The sequence below is a fragment of the Rousettus aegyptiacus genome, unplaced genomic scaffold, assembly GCF_014176215.1.
Source record: "Rousettus aegyptiacus isolate mRouAeg1 unplaced genomic scaffold, mRouAeg1.p scaffold_m13_p_1, whole genome shotgun sequence".
In the NCBI taxonomy this organism is placed as follows: Eukaryota; Metazoa; Chordata; class Mammalia; order Chiroptera; family Pteropodidae; genus Rousettus; species Rousettus aegyptiacus.
Genome location: NW_023416284.1, coordinates 169,687,858 through 169,706,723, shown reverse-complemented (window position 1 = coordinate 169,706,723; position 18,866 = coordinate 169,687,858). Strand labels below are relative to the sequence as shown.

Here is an 18,866-nt window from a genome sequence, read left to right as displayed (position 1 = left end):
AGTCACTTTCCTGTTCTCTCTTTGCCAATGCATGTGCTCACAACTGGATACACAGATACACACACACACAGAAGCACACACAAAGGACTGGTCAGTTTTGAACTAGACTGACCAAAAGAACTTCGTTAAAAAGAGGTCCCATGTCTTGTAACCAAAGCCAGCCCTATTTTTCCATAAATGTTATTTCATGAGAATGAGAAATGTTCTCTGACCTTAATCTAAGCCTGGTTGCAGGCTCTATGATCTCACACTTTCCAGTGCTTTCTCCTTCTGAATATCACCATATTCTGTTAACCACTTGACTGCCTATCCTCTGCTTGCCCATAAGTTCCACGTGGTCAGGGTCTGTACTTGTTTGCCATGTACCCCAGAGTGTCCAATATATAGGAGAGCCTCAATAAATATATTTGTTGAATAACTATGCTTGCCAGACTGATTTCCCTCAATCATTTTTGATGAGGCTGGGTCTCTTGTACACAAAGATGAAAAAGATGGTCCCTGCACAAGGCGCTCAGAGGCGGATAGGAAGAATAATGGTAAAAATGTAATAATAGAGGGATATATGGGAGTACTTTCTGAGCTCAGTGGTGGGTGGCGAACTCATTCTGGGTGAAAGAAAGAGCAAGCTTCCTAGAGAAGACGGTGCGTAAGCTGATTCTAAATGGTGTAATAGGAGTTAGATGAGCAAGAGAAGGAGATGGGAACCCAGGCAGAGAGACAGCTTGAGCGAAGGCATAAAGCACTCAAAGTATTGGGACCACAGCAATCTCATGTTGCAGGAGTGAACAAACATACCAAAACATCCTAGGAGTTTATCAGATTAATCTTTACGTGACTAATACTCCTGCAATGACCTGACTTAAAACTGGTAAGTTTAAAAGTGTCTTTCCCTTTGAAGAAAAAGAATCGTTCCCTATTTCGATGAATCAGATAATATATTTTCTTGCCATAGTTCTTTCTCATCCTATTGGATGGTCAATTAAGGTTTTAAGATAGCACCTCAAAGCTTCGTTTAGAGTGAGATTTCCTGATACTTCATTCTCCCATAAAGTTTACTGATTCCTTTGAATTCATTGACTGCCTCCCCCCGCCCGCCCCCCCCTCCCCCCGCCTCCAATCTACAACTATTCAAAGAATTTGGCCTCTCTCACCTAGCTATCTAAGATGCAGAGAGAACAAGCATTGTTCTGTTTTCTGTTAGTCTCAGGATTGCAGCAATGCATGTCTGATTTTATTTCTAATTTTCTATCACGTGCATGAGTATATTGATTAGTAAAAGGCAGAGACATTTCTCTCCAGCAACCTTGGTCAGAAGCCAGGCAAGGACTTTCGGCCGGGCCCTCTGCTGCTACACCAGGAATACGCTAGGAAAGACAAGGGATGAATGTCACTGCGTCAGTCCTGCTAGGATTAACGCTGAGGTGTTCCTCGATGTGCCATGGCTCTCATAGTTTCTTGCTAATTTGAAAAATCCCAAAAGGCTTGGTCACCATCAAGGGCAATGGTTCTGAAACTATAGCATGTATTAAAATCATGTGGGAAAAACTTGTTAAAAATGCCAATTCCTGGACTTCACTCATAAAGATTCTGTTCTAGTAGATCCTGAATGTGGGACTGGACTTTGTTTTCTTTACTGTTGCTGTTCTTTTTTGGAGGGGGGGGGGGTGTTAAATATCCCGGGGAATTCTGATGCTTATAATCTACAGCCTACACACTGAGATTCACTGGACTGCTTTGGGGCCTTTCAAAAGTTGAGGAGGAAGAGAGAGGGGAGGAGGGAGAGAAGAGAGAGAAAATGTAGCCTAATGTCACAAAACTGTTTATGCCATTTAACAATGTTAACGTTTAGACTTACGGCAAAGACCAGTGTGCATTACACTTTTGTTCTGGGTCTGCACAGCCGAGAGTTGTCAGTCTCTTCTACTCCTCCTCACTACTCCGCCCACCCCGGCTCTCCCGCTTCTGGCTCTTCTTCTGCTCCCAACCTTCCTAGAATCAAGGCGACTGTCTTCTTGCTGTCTGGTCAGCTATTCTGAAGCATTAAGGGCCTCGGACAAAACGCCAGCTTTCTGGCTCCACTCAGCAGGGAGATGGTCTGGGTCAGAAAGACACAAGCAAGCCCGTGCAGAGATGAATGCCCTCTTCCATCCGAACTTTGTGAATGATGTGACACTCAGGTCCCCTTCAGGACCAAGGCTGTGTCCTCCATCCACTTGATTTTGGGAAAAATGACTCAAGTTTCCTGGGTTCAGACCTTGCTTTCCGTTCCTCCAGTTGTCAGGAATGTTGGCTGTCAGGGTTCACAATTCCAGGAATTGCCCTTGACCAGAGGAAGTTGCTCGACCCAAGATTATGCCTTCTGCCTGGGTGCAGCCCCATTCCATGACTAGTTGATATGAAGGATACAATGACCAGCTCCCTCGCTTCGAAGTGGCAGAACAATTCTGAAGGGCCATCCCAGCTCCCAAAGTCCCTCTGTTGAGGCCACTGTTGTATATACACTGCAGTTCAATTTCTCCCTCTGTGTAAACCGGAGGACTGCTCCCCTGCTAAGTATGGTTCTCAGAGCGCCTCCCGATAAACCTCCTGTACGCAATTTCAGAGTCTATCTAGGGAACTTGACCTAAGTACTTAACTTGCCTCTTTCAGTCAAATACTGACAGCGTAGTGTGTACTGGGCCTCTGCACCTTACTTTTTGAGTAGTATTAGATGGTCACTTAATCTCTCCAAGTATGTCCTTCTTCATCTATAGAATTCAAATACAGACAATAACAATAATAGTAACAACACTTACTAGTTCTAATTTGCCAGGCTTATTAAATTAAGAGAATTGAAAGAGAAAATATATGAGAGTTTCTTTGTAAATAAAGAAGAGCTATATCATGTTGTTAACTAAATAACTATGCGTTGGTTTATCATGCAGTAATCACGAAAGAGGGGAGGAGGATGAGGGAGATCTACTGATATACAATACGGCTTACACGCTGTATCCCAATTTATTTCAAATCAACAGATTTGTGTCCCAAATCAATATACTCAGGCATGTAATAGAAAATAAAACCAGGAGATGAGATGTGCATTGCTGCAATCTTGAAACTGAAACAGAAGACAGAACAATACTTACTCAGCGTTTCTATCTGAAGACAGCGACAGACCAATTTCCACTACTCCGTAAAGTCAGAATTCACATTATTACCCAATAAGTTATGCAGTAAGTAATGGAATGTTATTTTGCATTTTCAAAAAGAGAAGAGAACAGTTGGGGATACAAAATGGGAAATACATTTTTGGAAAATTTCGGATTTTCTGAATTACCCTGATACTGTATCCAATGAAAAGTAAAAAAAAAAAAAAAAAAAAAAAGTACACAAATTACGTTGAAAACATTTAATTAGATCAAGAAGGATAACTGAAAAGGATCAATTCTAAAACTGTGCTTTATTTTTAAATTACCAAGTTCTTAAGCCTTACAAAGAACTTGAATGAGATACACAAATTATCTGGTATCTACAGACCCGGGCTTACCCTGACGGACGGTTTCCTTACCAGCAAAGTCATAGAATGGTTGGAACTGGGAGGGCCTTAGACCCCTAACAGAGGCCCCAATTCTAGTGGTTTTCTGCTCTCAGGGAAACCACAGTCGAACTGAAGAGGCAAAACAAACCCACATGAAATATTAACCGAAACTTTTCCCTCTTGTTAGTAGAGCACTGAATGAATTACAGACAGGAATATAGGAATTCAGACCAAGGGGTCAATGTGTGGGCTGGATCATCCCAGAAGGCTTCATGTCAGTCTCGAATAATGGGAAGCTATAAATAAATAAATATCTTCATTCCCTGGTAATTGTGAAGAAATGCTGAATGAAACATTTTCTTAGCATGTGGAGAAAACATCTAAGAACTTCAAGTTTTAGACATTTGACCATTTTAGAACTTCAAACTTAAGATGAGCTTGCTGATTCAGTTTAGATTCAACATGAATTCAGTGCTTATAATCCTTAATGGTCCAAATAGAGGCCTCTGAGGAAAAGATAATTAGAGCCTGCTTACTGAACAAAAATCAGAGTATTAATCCAATCCAAGTACATTGGACCATAAAACCATGAAGAGTAGTGAAGAGCTGAGGTCAGTTTTTGGGGTGGGTGGACGGGGTTGTTGATCGGAATACCTTTATCAAAACAAAAGGAATCTTCCTGGCTGTTGCAAACAGAAAGTAAGACTTGAACCCAGGAAACTGGAGCCATTTTGCCCAGCCCAAATCAAGAGGACAGGAGACACAGGAGGCCAACTTCACTTAATAAAGTTCTAGAAGTTAAAGGCAGGAGGGGGCAGATAAGAACCTACTCCAGGGTAAAACCAGAACAAAATAGGCCCCAGAAGGCAGATCGCAAGCTAGGAGTGTAAGATCTGGAGCTGTTATAAACCTGCCTGCATTTGTTAGTGTTTCTTCCACCATTGGAAGAAACATGCTCTGAAGATTCATATCCCCGCCGGAAGGATATTATAGGTCTTAGCAACAAAACTTTGAATGCGTCTGAGAAACACATAGCACTTGATGTCCAGTGATTGGATGTGAGACAACCAAGGCAGCTCTAAGGACATGGTTATTGAAGCTCTGGAAACCTTCAGTCACTGTTAGTCTCTACTAAAATGTTTAAAATTCCCAGGAGAAGATTTCTAATTATTCTAGGCTTATTCCTAGATCAACCAGGTATGTGCAGCCCAAGATGGCCACTGGGCGCCCATCTTATGTACTAGGCTATTCCTGGATGAGGGAGAATTGTTGGGATTGAGATAATGACTCCCATTTGAGTTTACCAGTATCTGAGAATTCGTTCATTCACTCACTCATTCATTCGTTCATGGAGACGGCATATCACAGTAGTATGGTTCAGGTGGCAAGCTCTAGAACCAAATGCTTGGGATCAATTCCTGGCTCTATCTATTACTAACACTGTACTTTCTTCACCTATCAAAAGCAGTTATAGTACCTATCTCACAGGATTGCAGTGAGTAGTAAAAGACTGAGCCTAGAATAGTGCCTGGAAATAATAACCACCCAATAAATTTTAGCTATTATTATTATTCATTCATTCAAAAATGTTTAATGAAAACTGATTATGCGTCAAGCACAGTATGAGGTCCTCATTATCCTTTAGCACAAACCTACCCTTCGACTACTTTCATAACCTAGTCACCAACTAGGAATGTGAGAGTCATCTTAAATTCCTTCCTCTCCCTCACTGCCTACTTCTAAAGAGGGCCAGGTTCCACCTATTAAACACTGTCAGCTCCCTCCCTCCTTTCTATTCCTCACTATTACTGTCTGACTCAAGCCTTCTTTCATTTCTCTAACATTACAGTAATCTCCTCTGTGTCTCCCTGGGTATTTTGTTCTTTTTGTGTATCTCGCCCAATCTATTCTCCATCTTGATTCTGTATTGCCTTTTTAAAACACATAGCTGAGAATATCATTCACTTGCTTGAAGTCCTGTATAAGATAAACTAACCACTTCTACCGGGCACACAGGCCTTTGTGATCTGGCCCAGCCTGTCTCCCCAGCCCTTGCCCTGCACCCACACTAAACAGGCTGGGGTTCCCTGACTGTATAATCTTGCTGCTGGGCCACCTATCAGTCCATCTGCCTGACAACTCCTCTTCTTACACTAAGGTTAATTATCTAACCAATAAGTACTTCCTAACAATTATCGTGAGTAAAGCCTGGGACAAGTTCAGGGAGTACAATGAAGAATACACTCAGTCTTTTCTTTCTCATAGGAAAAGTAACTTTGAGGCTCTCGTGAGAGAAATGAAGTATGGAAATTCAGGTAGAGTTGTATCAGACTTAGCACTGTTTCCCTCACTAGTTGGATATCTTATAAAAGTAAAGGAATTGAATATACTTTTGCATCAAGTCCAAAAGCCCTCAGCAGATTTCAACCCCAACAGTAAACTGTGACACAGTGAATCTACTCATTTTGACTCATACAGCTATAATGTGTTATAAAAGATTGATTTGAACTATAAAAAAAATGATCAGAAAGTTGCTTCAATATGGTGCTATAAAGTTACAAGCCATTAATTAGTCACTACTTTTTAAAAGGTGAGTAACTAGAAGTTCCTGTGATTGTCTAGGGGTAATAACAGGTTGGGTTTATTTTTATATGCTTTTTAAATAACATGAAGTAAGGTCAATTCAAACAACTTTAAAAATCATGCATGCCTTCCTAAAGTACCTTAATATAATAAAGGCCATATATGACAAACCCTCAGCCAACATTATACTCAATGATTAAAAACTAAAAACCTTCCCTCTAAGATTAGGAAAAAGGCAAGGCTGTCCACTATCACCACTGTTATTCAATATAACATTGGAGGTCCCAGTGAGTGCAATCAAACAAGAGAAAGATATAAAAGTCATCCAAATAGGAGACGAAGAAGTCAAACTCACTATTTGCAGATGACATGATGCTCTACATAGAAAACCCTAAAGAATTCGCAAGAACACTACTAGAAACAATAAGCAAATACAGCAAAGTCTCTGGATACAAAATCAATGTTTAAAAGTCCATAACTTTCTTATAGTCTAATAATGAAGTGTCAGAAAAAGAAGTGGAAAAAATAATTCCTTTTGCAATTGCAACAAAAAGAATAAAATACCTACGAATAAATTTAATGAAACAAGCGAAGGACCTATATAATGAAAACTATAAGACCCTATTAAAAGAAATTGAAGAAAATACAAAGAAATGGAAGATATTTTGTGTTCTTGGATTGGAAGAATCAACATAGTTAAAATGACCATATTACCTAAAGCATTATACAGATTTAATGCAATCCCCATCAAAATCTCATTGGCATTTTTTAAAGAAATGGAACAAAAAAATCATCAGATTTCTATGGAAGCAAAAAAGACCACGAATTGCCAAAGCCATCCTGAGAACAAAGAACAAAGTTGGAGGCATCACTCTGCCAACTTTAAATTATACTACAAAGAGACAGTAATCAAAACGGCATGGTATTGGGAGCAAAACAAACACATGGACCAGTGGAACAGAATTGAGAGTCCAGAAGTAAAACCATATTTACATGGGTAAATAATTTTTGAGAAAACCCCCAAAAACATACAGTGGAGAAAGGAAACCTTCTTCAATAAATGGTGCTGGGAAAACCGGAAAGCCACCTACAAAAGAATGAAACTAGACTGTTGTCTATCACCACATGCCAAAATTCACTCAAAATGGATTAAGGATCCGAATATAAGACTTGAAACAATAAAATGCATAGAAGAAACAGGAACTAAACTCAAGGACTGTGGACTTATAGAGGATTTTATAAATTTGACCTCAAAAGCAAGGGAAGTAAAAGCTAAAATGAATGATTGGGACTACATCAAACTAAAAAGCTTCTGCTCAGCAAAAGAAATCGTCAACAAGGTAAAGAGAGAACCATCAAATGGGAAAATATATTTGCAAGCAATGCCTCTGATAAGGGCCTAATATCCAAAATATACAAAGAATTTATACAACTCTATAACAAGGAAAAAAAACCCAAATGATCCAATCAAAAAATGGGCAATGAACTTGAACAGACACTTCTCCCTAGAGGATATACAAATGACCAACAAATATATGAAAAGATACTCAACATCACTAGCTATTAGGGAAATGCAAATCAAAACCACAATGATATACCATCTCACACCTGTTAGAATAGCTATAATCAACAAAACACGTAGTAACAAATGTTGGAGAGGATGCGAAGAAACACGAATCCTCATACTCTGCTGGTGGGACTGCAAATTGGTACAGCCACTATGGAAAACAGTATAGAGGTCCCTCAAAAATCTAAGAATTGATCTACCATATGATCCAGCGCTCCCTCTCCTGGGTATTTATCCCAAAGACTTGAAAACCCATATCCAAAAAGATATTTGCACACCAATGTTCATAGCAGTATTATTCAAGGTAGCCAGGACATGGAAGCAACCGAAGTATCCTACAATAGATGACTGGCTAAAGAAACTGTAGTGTGTGTGTGTGTGTGTGTGTGTGTGTGTACAGAATATTACTCAGCCATAAGAAGAGATGAAATCCTGCCATTTACAACAACGTGGATGGACCTCAAGATAATCATGCTAAATGACATAAGTCAGACAGAAAAAGTTGAAAATCACATGATATCACTTACATGTGGGTTATGAAACTAAAAGCAACAAACAAACAGGACAAACAGAGACTCAGGGACATGGACTATAGACAAGTGGTTACCAGAGGGCAGGGGAGGAGGGGGGAGGTAGACAGGGTAAAGGGGGTCAAATATAGGGGGGTAGGGGGAGGGTGAAGTGAGTAAAGGGGATGGTAACTGAAGGAAACTGGACTTTGGGTGGTAAACACACAATACAATATACAGATGCCAAATGATAATGTATACCTGAAAATTATATAATTGTATTAACCAATGTTACCCCAATAAACTTAATTTAAAAAAATCATGCCTTCCTAATTAATATATTTTTTACATCACTTATTGAATGAAGCACTTACTGAATAAGCACAGGCTGCCTACAAAGACAAGTAGAGGATTAAACTCAAAACCTTCCTCATTCTTCCAGCAATGCCCACACAATTCATTCAAAAACCCAGAACTGCAGAATGTCAGTCACACTGAGACAGAAGCCCTGCTCTGGGCAAAGATTTGTCATAATGCTCGTCTCCTATTGGATTTTCCAGTAGATTTTGGCTTCCACAGCAGTTTTTAGGGCCCTTGTGGGCAGGATCCTGTCATATTCATGGTTGGACAAACAGGTCCCTGAGGAATCTGGCATAGAGAAGGTGCTTGATAATTGTATGCTGGGCTGACCTTGGCTCTGCTCAGCTCCAATAGAGATGCTGTTGCCCTTCTCTGTCTCTGTGAGGAGATAATGTCCAGTTCCTTCCTAAGAACTACTGTCCAGCTGCAATGGGGCCTATCGGCTTAAACATTTACATTTCTCAGCTCCGACTGATGTCCACCTTCTTCATTAATTTTCATGTGGTTTAAGCACAATTTACTAAAGACAAACCATCTGAAATATTTTGATTCCGAGCGTGACACACAATCACTATGTAAAATGACATATTACTACCATACCATACCAGTCAAAGCAAGAACGAAAAACAGTTATTGAATAATGAAGTTTTTTCCTCAGGCCTTTGTGGTAAAGCATGTGATGTTAATGGTTATCTGACATCGGCCTAGTAACCCTCGCTAGCATGTTGTACCATCAGGTGCTTTAGGAAACTGAAAACTTGAACTGTTACTTCCTACACCACTTGCCGCAGCTCAGCAGTGCAGACATTTCGCATTAGTCTTATTTTAAAAAGCCAGAGCAAACCTCACTTTTGAAAAGTTCATTAACAAAGTCTCATCATCAAGAGAGCAGCCCTGTGACTCATTTTTGGATACTCATGGGGAAATAACAACTCCTCCCTTTGCTGAGAAACGGCTTAAACAAGTACGTGAGAACCACAGGAAGTAATAATACAGATCTCGGCTGGTGTCAGTGGAGTCTAGAATTCCCTCTCCCGGACAGTATGGTTCTCATGGGCGCTGCCACTTTTTCCTGTCTTCATTCTAAAAAGAGTCTCATGTGGGCTTGGAAGGAGCTGTTTCAAGGCTGTATCAACGTCTCCGTATTTTCTGGCTCCTGAGTCATTCTGTCAAGTCAAGAAGTACCCATTCTGGTATTTTTGATAAAGTACAACCTAATAGGAAGTGAAGAGGTGGTCAAACCGAAGTACTGCCCAACTAATTCAAAAAAACGAAACCAACAAACAAATCCTCCCCCCCCCCCCACCGCCCCCAAATTCCAGGCTTTCGACTTAAAGCAAAAGCAGTCTTCGGGGTATACTTCAGGGAATCCTATCAACAGGTATCTCTGAAATAATTTTAAAAGCCTTAAATGTACAGTTCCTTGCCCACTGGGAGACAAAAAAAAAAAAAAAAAAAAAAAAAAGAAAGAGAAAGAAAGAAAGAACGAAAGAAAGAAAAGAAAAGAAAAGAAAAAAGAAAAAACATAACCACTCCTCTCCATATGAGACCCCGTGCCGTGTTCCCTGACATGCCAAAGGGCGGCCTGAGCACTGGGGCCAGACACGAAATCCCACCGGAGGCATCCCTCGGGTCCTCGAGCAGCCGGCCCCCCACCCCTGGGCGCCCCTGCCTGCAGCGCTCCGCGTACAGCCACGCGGCACGCGTCCTCGCTCCTGGGGCAGTTAGGGAGAGAAAGAGACACAAAGAGAGGAAAACGAACCAGGAACCAGCCGGCGCGTGCGAACCGAGAAGCCCTGCCGTGCGCGGGCGCCCGTCCCGAGCTGCGCTCGCTCTGCCGGGGGAAGGAAGCCCGCGGCGCGACTCCCTGCGCGTCCCGCGGCAACTCCGCCGCCGCCCCAGCTCCGCGCTGCCGGCCCGGCCCCTGGGCGTCCGCAGCGCCCACGGCTGGGGATGTGGCTCCGCCCCGGGAAGGCAGCGCCGCCTCCCCACGCGCGTCCCCGCCCCGCCAGGTGTCGGTGCGCTGCTGACCGCGGGAAGCCGCGGGTGAGTGCTGCCCCCGCCCCCTCCCCACCGCCCTCTTTTGCGCCCCTCGTCGGGAGGCGCCGGATTTCCCCCGGGAATCCCCGCTGCGCTGGTGACGTTGTCCGCGCGGTGAGTTTCCCATAGCGGGGACTCTAGCAAGCCGGGTCTGAGTGTGGGCGTGATGACCAGAGCTGCGGCTGGCCCTGCAGCTGCGGCTGCCCGAGGCTGCCATCACCCCGAGGCTGAGCGTCGCCTTCCCAGAGCCCGCCCATTGTCACTCCCCTCAACGCGGCCTAACACTAGCAGGGTTCATTCATTCATTCAACACCAGCCGAGGGGCCACCAAGTGCTGAGAATGAATGCAACCGTGGTCAAAAATACCATCAGACCCTGCCCTCGAGGACCTGGCATTCCAGTGTGTGTTCCGGATGAAGTGTGTATTATGCGTGAACTTTATTTTATGGTAACTTGAAAAATAAGGCCGAAGCTTAAGTTAGGAAATGTTCAAAAATAAAAATTTAAAAAGCACCACACTGATGGAGAATGTCAAGGAAATGCAGGCTCCAACTGCGGGGCTCCCCGTAGTTAAAACTGGAACAATTTGAGCTACAAAATAAATAAAGTAGTATTGGATTATCATCCAAAGTAAATAAATCCACGAGTCCATAATGATATAAATAAATGATTGATTGAATGAATGAATGAATGAATGAATAAAGGGTGTAGAAGAGATAAATCGCCCCTGTGGAAGAATTTCTAATAATTTATGTGGATACTCCACCCTCAAAGAGGAGAAGCAGAACTTTCCACTCCTTAAGTATGGGCTGCTTATAGTGACTTTCTCCCCCAAAATACAGTACAGAATGGGGGGAAAGAGTAACTTTAAAGGGAGACACCTGAAAAACACCACCTCAGCCAGGTGATCAAGGTCAATATTAACAGGCATGAATTGTATTGATGCATCTTGACATAATGTGGTGAAAATGACACTTTACCTCTGTGGCCTTCCTCCCCCAAAACAATAACCCCAGTCTTACGAGAAAAACATGAGAAAAAGTTCAATAGTGGGACATTCTACAAAACACCGGACCAACATTCCTCAAAGCTATCATCAAAAACAATGGAAATCTGAAAAACAGCCAGAGCCTACAGGAGCCTAATGAGAATGACAACTACATGTAATGTGGTATTTTGGATGGGGTCCTGGGACAGAAAAATGCCATTAGGTAAAAACTAAGGAAATCTAGTATAGACTAGCACTAAAGTATCAAATCGGTTCATGAGTTGTGATGATATACCACACTAATGTAAGATGGTAATAAAAGAGAAAGTGGGAACAGAGTTTATACTGTCTTTGCAATTTTTACGTAAATATAAGCTCGTTCCCCCCAAAAAAGTTTATTTTAAAAATAAAGTGAAATAAAAAGGATGGGTGGAGTTATAATAAGCTAATATATATATACACACACACACACACATACATATATATATATGTATGTGTGTATGTATGTATGTATATATGCGTGTGTATGTGTGTGTGTGTGTGTGTGTGTATGGCAAAGGCTTCTAAGATAAGAAAACACCTGAGGGAGGAAACAATGTGGATGTTGGGGTTAAGGCTGTTTCAAGCTGGAGGGATCTGCAGGTGAGCGCCCTGAGGTAAGACCATGCTCGGCTTCTTAGAGCAATAGCGGTGTGGGTGGCACAGAATGAGTGGGGGAAGAGTGACAGGTGGTCGGGCGAGGGGTCAGGAACAGAATACGATCGGCCTTGGTGGTCACAGTAGCTTTTAAAGTTTTACTTTGATTATGAAGGGAAGACATTAAAGGATTTTTAGCAGAGGAGTGACATGTGGGGTTTTATTTGTCTTGTTTCTCAGTTCACTGCTGTGTCGAGGATAGAGTAGGGGACAAGGATGGAAGCCGGCCAACCAGTTACGAAGCCGTGATGGTTAACTTTATGTGTCAACTTGAGTAGGCCACAGGGTGCTCTGGTAATTTGTTAAACATTATTCTGGATGTGTCTTGATGAGATTAAATTTGGATGGGTAGACTGAGTAAAGGAGATTGCCCTGCCTGATATGGGTGGACCTCGTCAAGTCTGGCAAAAGCCTAAATAGAACAAAAAACAGGGGAGGGGAGAATTTTTTCTCTCTTGGCCTTTTAGTCTTGGTCATTAGTTTTCTCCTGCCTTCAATTTCCTTTCAGACTGGAACTTACACCATTTGCTCTACTGCTTCTCAGGCCTTCAGACTCAAGCTGGAATTAGATCACCAACATTCCTGGGGCTCCAGCTTGACTACTGCAGATCTTAGGACTTCTCAACCTCCATAGTCACGTGAGCCGATTCCTTATACCAAACCTCTCTCTCTCTCGCTCTCGTTCTCTCTCTCTCTCTCTCTCTCTCTCTCTCTCTCTCTCTCTCTCTCTCTTGCTTTCGTTCTCTCTCTCTATCTCCCCATATCTATCTATCAAATGATAGATAGTGATAACTGCTATTTGTTCTTTTCTCTAAAGACCCCTGACTGATACAAAGACAGAGCAGTGGAGCTGGTGAGCAGTGGGTAGGTTCTAGATGTGGTCACAGGGAGGGCCCGACAGGACTCTGAGTCATGGGATGTAGGATGTGAGAGAGTCAAGGATAAGTCAAAGTTTTTACTTGGAGTAACTAGAAGAAAAGAGTTTCTTTCTGCTTAGAATGGGGAAGACTGCCTGTGAAGCAAGTTTGGGTGAGGCAGGGGCAGGGAGGATTGGTCGTGATTAAAAGTTCCGTTTTAGACATTGTAAGTTTGGAGTTGTCAAGTTGTCAAAAAGGCAGCTGGATAGATGAGTCTGGGATGGGGACATCAATTTGGAAGTCTTCCACATGGTTTGCATATAGAATTCAGATTTCTGAAATCCTAGTCCTGAGACCCTTCAACAAAGTTCAGAGATCAGGAAGATGAAGAATCAAGAAAGGAGAATGAGATAGGAGGTAAATTAACAAAGAACAGTGTTCCAGAAGGCAAATGAAAGGGTTTCAAGAATGATCAACTTTGTCAAGTGCTTCTAAAAGGGATACAATTAGTACTGAAAACTGAGCAATGGTCTTGGCCATTTAGAGGCCGATGGAACACCTCATAAGGAGAGTTTTGGTGATGTGTGGTGATCTTTGGAGTGGGCCCAGAGAAAATAAAAAGAGAGTAAATAGAGATAGAAAAATAGGGCCATAGCTGGAAGGAGATGTATGGCAAAAGGAGAGATTTCTTTTTTTTAATTAGAAGATGTGTATATGTTTGTATGGTCATGGGAATAGCCCAAAGGGAAAGAAAAAGGGATGATGGAAAGAAAAGGAGAGAAAAGGGATAATAGCTAGAGCAATATTCTTCAGTAGATGAGCAGGGATGGGATCCAATGCACAAATGGAACGTTGAAGGTAAATAGAAGATATACTCCTTCCATTAACAGGAAGGGAGGCAGAATATATGGGCACGGATGCTGGCGAATGTGCAGGCAGGAACGTGACTTATCCGTGAAGAAGCAAGGTCATCAACTGAGAGTGAGAAATAGGAAAATTGAGAAGAGAGAGGAAAGAATGAAATAGCATCTGGGGACAGTGAGAGATTAAATAGACTTTGAACAGATAGTCAAATTGTTGGGTAGTACTAAGGGTTCATTTGAAGTCGAGGATCATGAATAAAAAGGGCAGCCAGTCAATATAGTTATGTGTCCTCATCAGCTTCCTTGGCCTACTTGGGTGCAAATAAAGCGAGGCTGAGGTCCAGGTATAACCAGGGCTTGGAGTTGCCAGGTGTATATGCTGGAAGGAGAAAGGGACAAGGGTGCTGAGAGTCTATGCAACGGAATGATTATAATGAAAGACCATGGCATCTAAACCAAGTAAGGAAAGAAGAGAGGATATGAATGATGGTGGTGAGGCCAAGTAAAAGGTGTTAGGTAAATGGATTGGAGGTTCCAGGGCACCAAGAAACTGCTGCAGTTGAGGGGTTAGAGACATTCAGTTGAAAAAATGAAAGTTGGTTATCAGAGAATGGGATCTTTGAGACTCGCATTATGAAAGGATGATGACAAGGTCTAGACCGACCTGGGTTCTCTGCCATTGATCTGCCCACCTTAAACTAGACTCCCAGGTAGGTCTTCTGTGTTTCATACATTTTTCTGGAGAGGTTGCCTCTCACCTCCAGTATGGATTTTCTGAGCCATGAGGACTTATGAAGAATTTCGGGTAAAGCCCAGATAAAGCAGGACAAGCTATTGGAGATGGGCATGGCTGCCCCAGGAAGGCTGTCTCCTGTATATATTATCTTGTGTACTACTGCCATCCTGATGTGAAGAGCTCATAAACCCATTGAATCTCAGGATTGGAAGGTCATCTAGCCCAGCCACACCCTCAGGTGCAACAACACCCCATAGCCTTCAGCTAAATAATCATTTTATATCTGCACACAGGGCAGTAATCACCAAACAGCATTTCTCTTTTCTATGCTAGTTTGCAAACTCCTTGAGGATGTGTGTTTAATCTATCTTTTTTACATTGTGATAAACTATATGTGACATAAGATTGACCATTGTAACCATTTTAGAGTGTACAGTTCAGTTGCATTAAGTACATTTGCATTGCTGTGCAGACATCACCGTCATTTCCAGAACTTTTTCATCTTCCCTAACTTACAGCTCTGTGCCCATGAAACACTAGCTCTCCATCCTCCCTTTCTCCAGCCCTTGACAAACGCCGTTCTGCTTTCTGTCTTTATGAATTTGACCACTCTAGGTACCTTATATGAGTGGAAGGATATAGTGTCTGTGTTCTTGTTACTGGCTTATTTCGCTCAGCATAATGTCCTCATAGTTCATCCATGTTGTAGCATATGTCAGAATCTACTTCCTCTTTAAGGCTGAATAATACTCCTCTTTCAGTCTCGGTTTTTATTTCTCAAGGGTATATGCCTAGAATTGGATTTGCCGGATCATATTGTAATTCTACGTGTAAATTTGTCATTATACTTTTTCCACAGTGGGTGACTATTTTATATTCATACTAGCAATTAAGCCATCTTTTTGTCAACACTTGTTATTTTCATGTAACCTATCATCGATTTCCTCTGTGTTCGACATCCTGCTGGGTACGTAATGTTGTTATATGAGGAACTGAGTAACTGTTATTAACCCTGTCAAAAAGGGCAACGAGGTTAAATGAATCGACTTGTACTCTGCAAGCCCCACCTCACACTAGATCGACACTAATACAGTAGCCGCATGTGGCCACTTAGATTTAAATTACTTAAAGTCAGGTATAATTTTAGTGCAGTTCCTCAGTCTCATTAGGGACATTTTGGGCGCATAGCAGCCACCATAACCTTAAAAACTATTGGTTATTAGTGTCCAAGATGGACAGTTCAGAATGGGACATTTCCATTATTGCAGACAGTTCTTTGGTTACTGTATTGGACAGCACTTTCTAGATCCTGGTAAGCACTTCTGCTTTGTCTCATAAATCATATTTAAATAAGCTTCTCCACAACTGGACAGCTTCTAATTTGAGACAAAGAGCCTTCTTTTAGGTGGGAAGAAATATGCCACCTAAAAACCCTGTGGCTCATTAGCACATAAATGGCTGCTTTCTGAGTTCTCAAATTTTTATGCTTGAATGTTGTATTTGGGCTTTCAGCGATCATGTGGTTCTGTTGCTCTTGATGACCACCTTTAAGAATGCAGACTTCTTTCTTTTCCTGTGGGAACCACGGGTGAGAGAGGAGCATGGCCTTTTGTCCTCTCCGTGGCGTGTGCTCATCCACTGACGTCAGTGTACCCTGGAAAGGGGGAATGATCTGGCAAAAATGCCACTTTGCCAGCTGTGTTCAAAGCTCCCATTCGACTAGATATTGTGAACTTTGTTCACACCAACTTGTGAAAAAAGAATTTTAGAAGTATGTATCACGGGGGCTTCACATTCGCACCAACCAAAACCTGCCGCCATTGGCATCGCAGGATAAATGCAACACGGAAGCGATTTGCCCTCTGCTCTGCCCTGGCTGCCTGGGCCTTACCAGCACTGCTCATGTTTAAAGGTCATCGTATTGAGGAAGTTTCCGAGCTTCCCTTTGGTGGTTGAGGATAAAGTTGAAGGCTACAAGAAGACCACAGCAGCTGTTTTGCCGCTTAAACTTTAGGCCTAGAATGATATCAGGAAGGTCCATGCCTCTCAGTGAATGAGAACTGGCAAGGGCAAAATGAGAAACTGTTACCATACCAATGTATCCACCACAGGGTTCCTTGCATCATCCATAATGAGGATGACACCATCACTGAAGCCTCAGGAACATCCCCGGAATTACTCTGCATAATGTAAGCAAACTCAACATTTAGAAACTTGCTCCTGGTGGGCATGCGGGCCATTTCTGCATTTGGACTGAAGGTGCTTTCTGCATTTAGAGGATCTATACAGCACTTGGTGTAAAACTGCCTCCTTCAAGAGTAACTATGACCTTCCCATGAACAAGACACTCAATATAGACCTTAGCAGAATCTTGAAAAGCCCAGAGACCTAAGAGCCGTCTAAGCACCATGTAAGAAAATTCATCACAGAGTCTCGAAGAAGAATCCACTGAAAAAGCTGAGACTCGCGATACAACTAAACCCATGTGCAAAGACCATGTGCTGGAACATCATTCTTCACCAGGCCACAGTCACGAGCTCCAGGTAGAGCAGCAGCAGCTCTAGAAGCCAAGGCGGGAAGGGGTTCCAGGCAAGAAGCCTGCACGGTAAAGAAGAAAGGTAAGACGGCTGCTGGCATTGTGAAGCAGAAGAAGCCTCTGGCGGGAAGAAAGACTGCAGCTACCAAGAGAAAAAGCCCGCAGGAAAGAAACTATACAGAAGAAAAAACGCCTGTTACGTAAACTTTAATTTGTTTATTCCACAAAGGTCAAATCACTCTGGAGAGCTAATTTTGAATAAAAACCTGATAAAAGAGGCAGTGAGTAACGTGAAGAAAAAAGAAATGAACACAGACTAACTAAACTATTTAAATCCTTCTCTACATTATTCGAAACACTTATCTACTAAATCATAAGTTTTAAAAAAATATTCTCAGATTTACAGTGGAGATGATATCTCTTCCACTTACCACGTTTTACTCAAAGTCTAGCATAATACCTAGGACATTGAGGAATATCAATAAATGTTTGTTGAATGATGAGTAAATAAATGACCGAAATAAGCACTGAGCTGAACTTGGGGGAGCTCGAGGCACAGAGACAGCATTTTTAGAAGGTGGCACCCAGGCATAATGAGATATAGCACTGATACGGTTTTAAAAGATTTTTCTTTTTCACCGAACATGTATTTTAAGCTGTGCTTCTTTCTCCCATTGTTCCAACAGTAGCTTAAAACTTAATTGCTATCAGGATCTTGTCTAGTGCATGTTAACGAAGCTTCGGGTCTGTTTTATAGACACTTGTCACCAGTGATTATAATAACAAGACAAAATAAGTTTTCAGATTCTTACACCGTCAGCACGCGTGCAGATATCTTCTGTTTGCTCCGTCAGATCCATTTCCTACCTCCCTCCATTCTCCTCTCACCCCCGGAGGTTGATCTGAGTGGATTTTTCTAACAGGTTTCTGTGTGCTTTGGCTTCCCTTGGGTTTGGCCAACAGGGCACTCCAGCAGGAGAGCAGAAGCAGGGGATGAGGGCAGGGAATTTATTCCAAACAGAAGGGCTCTCTGTATCCCTAAACAGACGGTCAGTGTTCTCTAAGGTGGCTTGTTATACATGATACCTCTCCTTCCTGGTTCCCAATACATCTCCCTACTCATGAGTCTCAGGCCCGGGGTATGACAGCCCAAGGAGATGTCCCTTAAGGTTCCCACCCTGCTTACACCTTTATAATAGTATAAACCTTATCGATAATTATTCTACTTTGAATGCACCATCGGTTTTTTGTTGGTACTCTGATGCAGGATCCTTAATTAGTAGCCAAAGCATAGTGTCCAAATCCCTGCTCTGAAAATTTTATACATACAGTCTTTATGAAAATGTTCCCTGATGACATTATCTTCTCTTGATTTCAGTCCACTAGTTAAATGTGTGAAGAAATAATGTATGTCATCTGATATAAATTTTTCTCCAGTATACTCAGACTAGCAAAAAAATTCTCAGATTCACTGGCAAATCTTTTTGCGTATAGTTTCTCTTCATGAAATGTAATTTCTGGAGCTATATAACTAAGACTCTATAAAGTATGTAGGTTAAAATCTGAGATTTTAAGTAGTTTAGTATCTAATAATCTTTCAATTACTTCTAAATA

General features: G+C 42.0%; 1 protein-coding gene and 1 pseudogene across 2 annotated transcripts in view; one reads left to right on the top strand and one right to left on the bottom strand.

The window, feature by feature from the left end:
• STX11 (syntaxin 11) overlaps positions 1-18,866 on the bottom strand; it is a 42,750-nt gene that overhangs the window by 21,746 nt on the left and 2,138 nt on the right. Inside the window, exon 1 of one of the 2 annotated variants that reach the window (XM_016119578.2) lies at positions 10,299-10,465. The exons of the other annotated variant lie outside the window; for it this stretch is intronic. The gene's annotated coding sequence lies outside the window, so the exon portion shown is untranslated. Of the gene's footprint in view, positions 1-10,298; positions 10,466-18,866 lie in introns of those variants that run through there. 2 annotated transcript variants of the gene reach the window in all.
• On the top strand, positions 15,435-17,549 carry LOC118603808 (annotated as a pseudogene).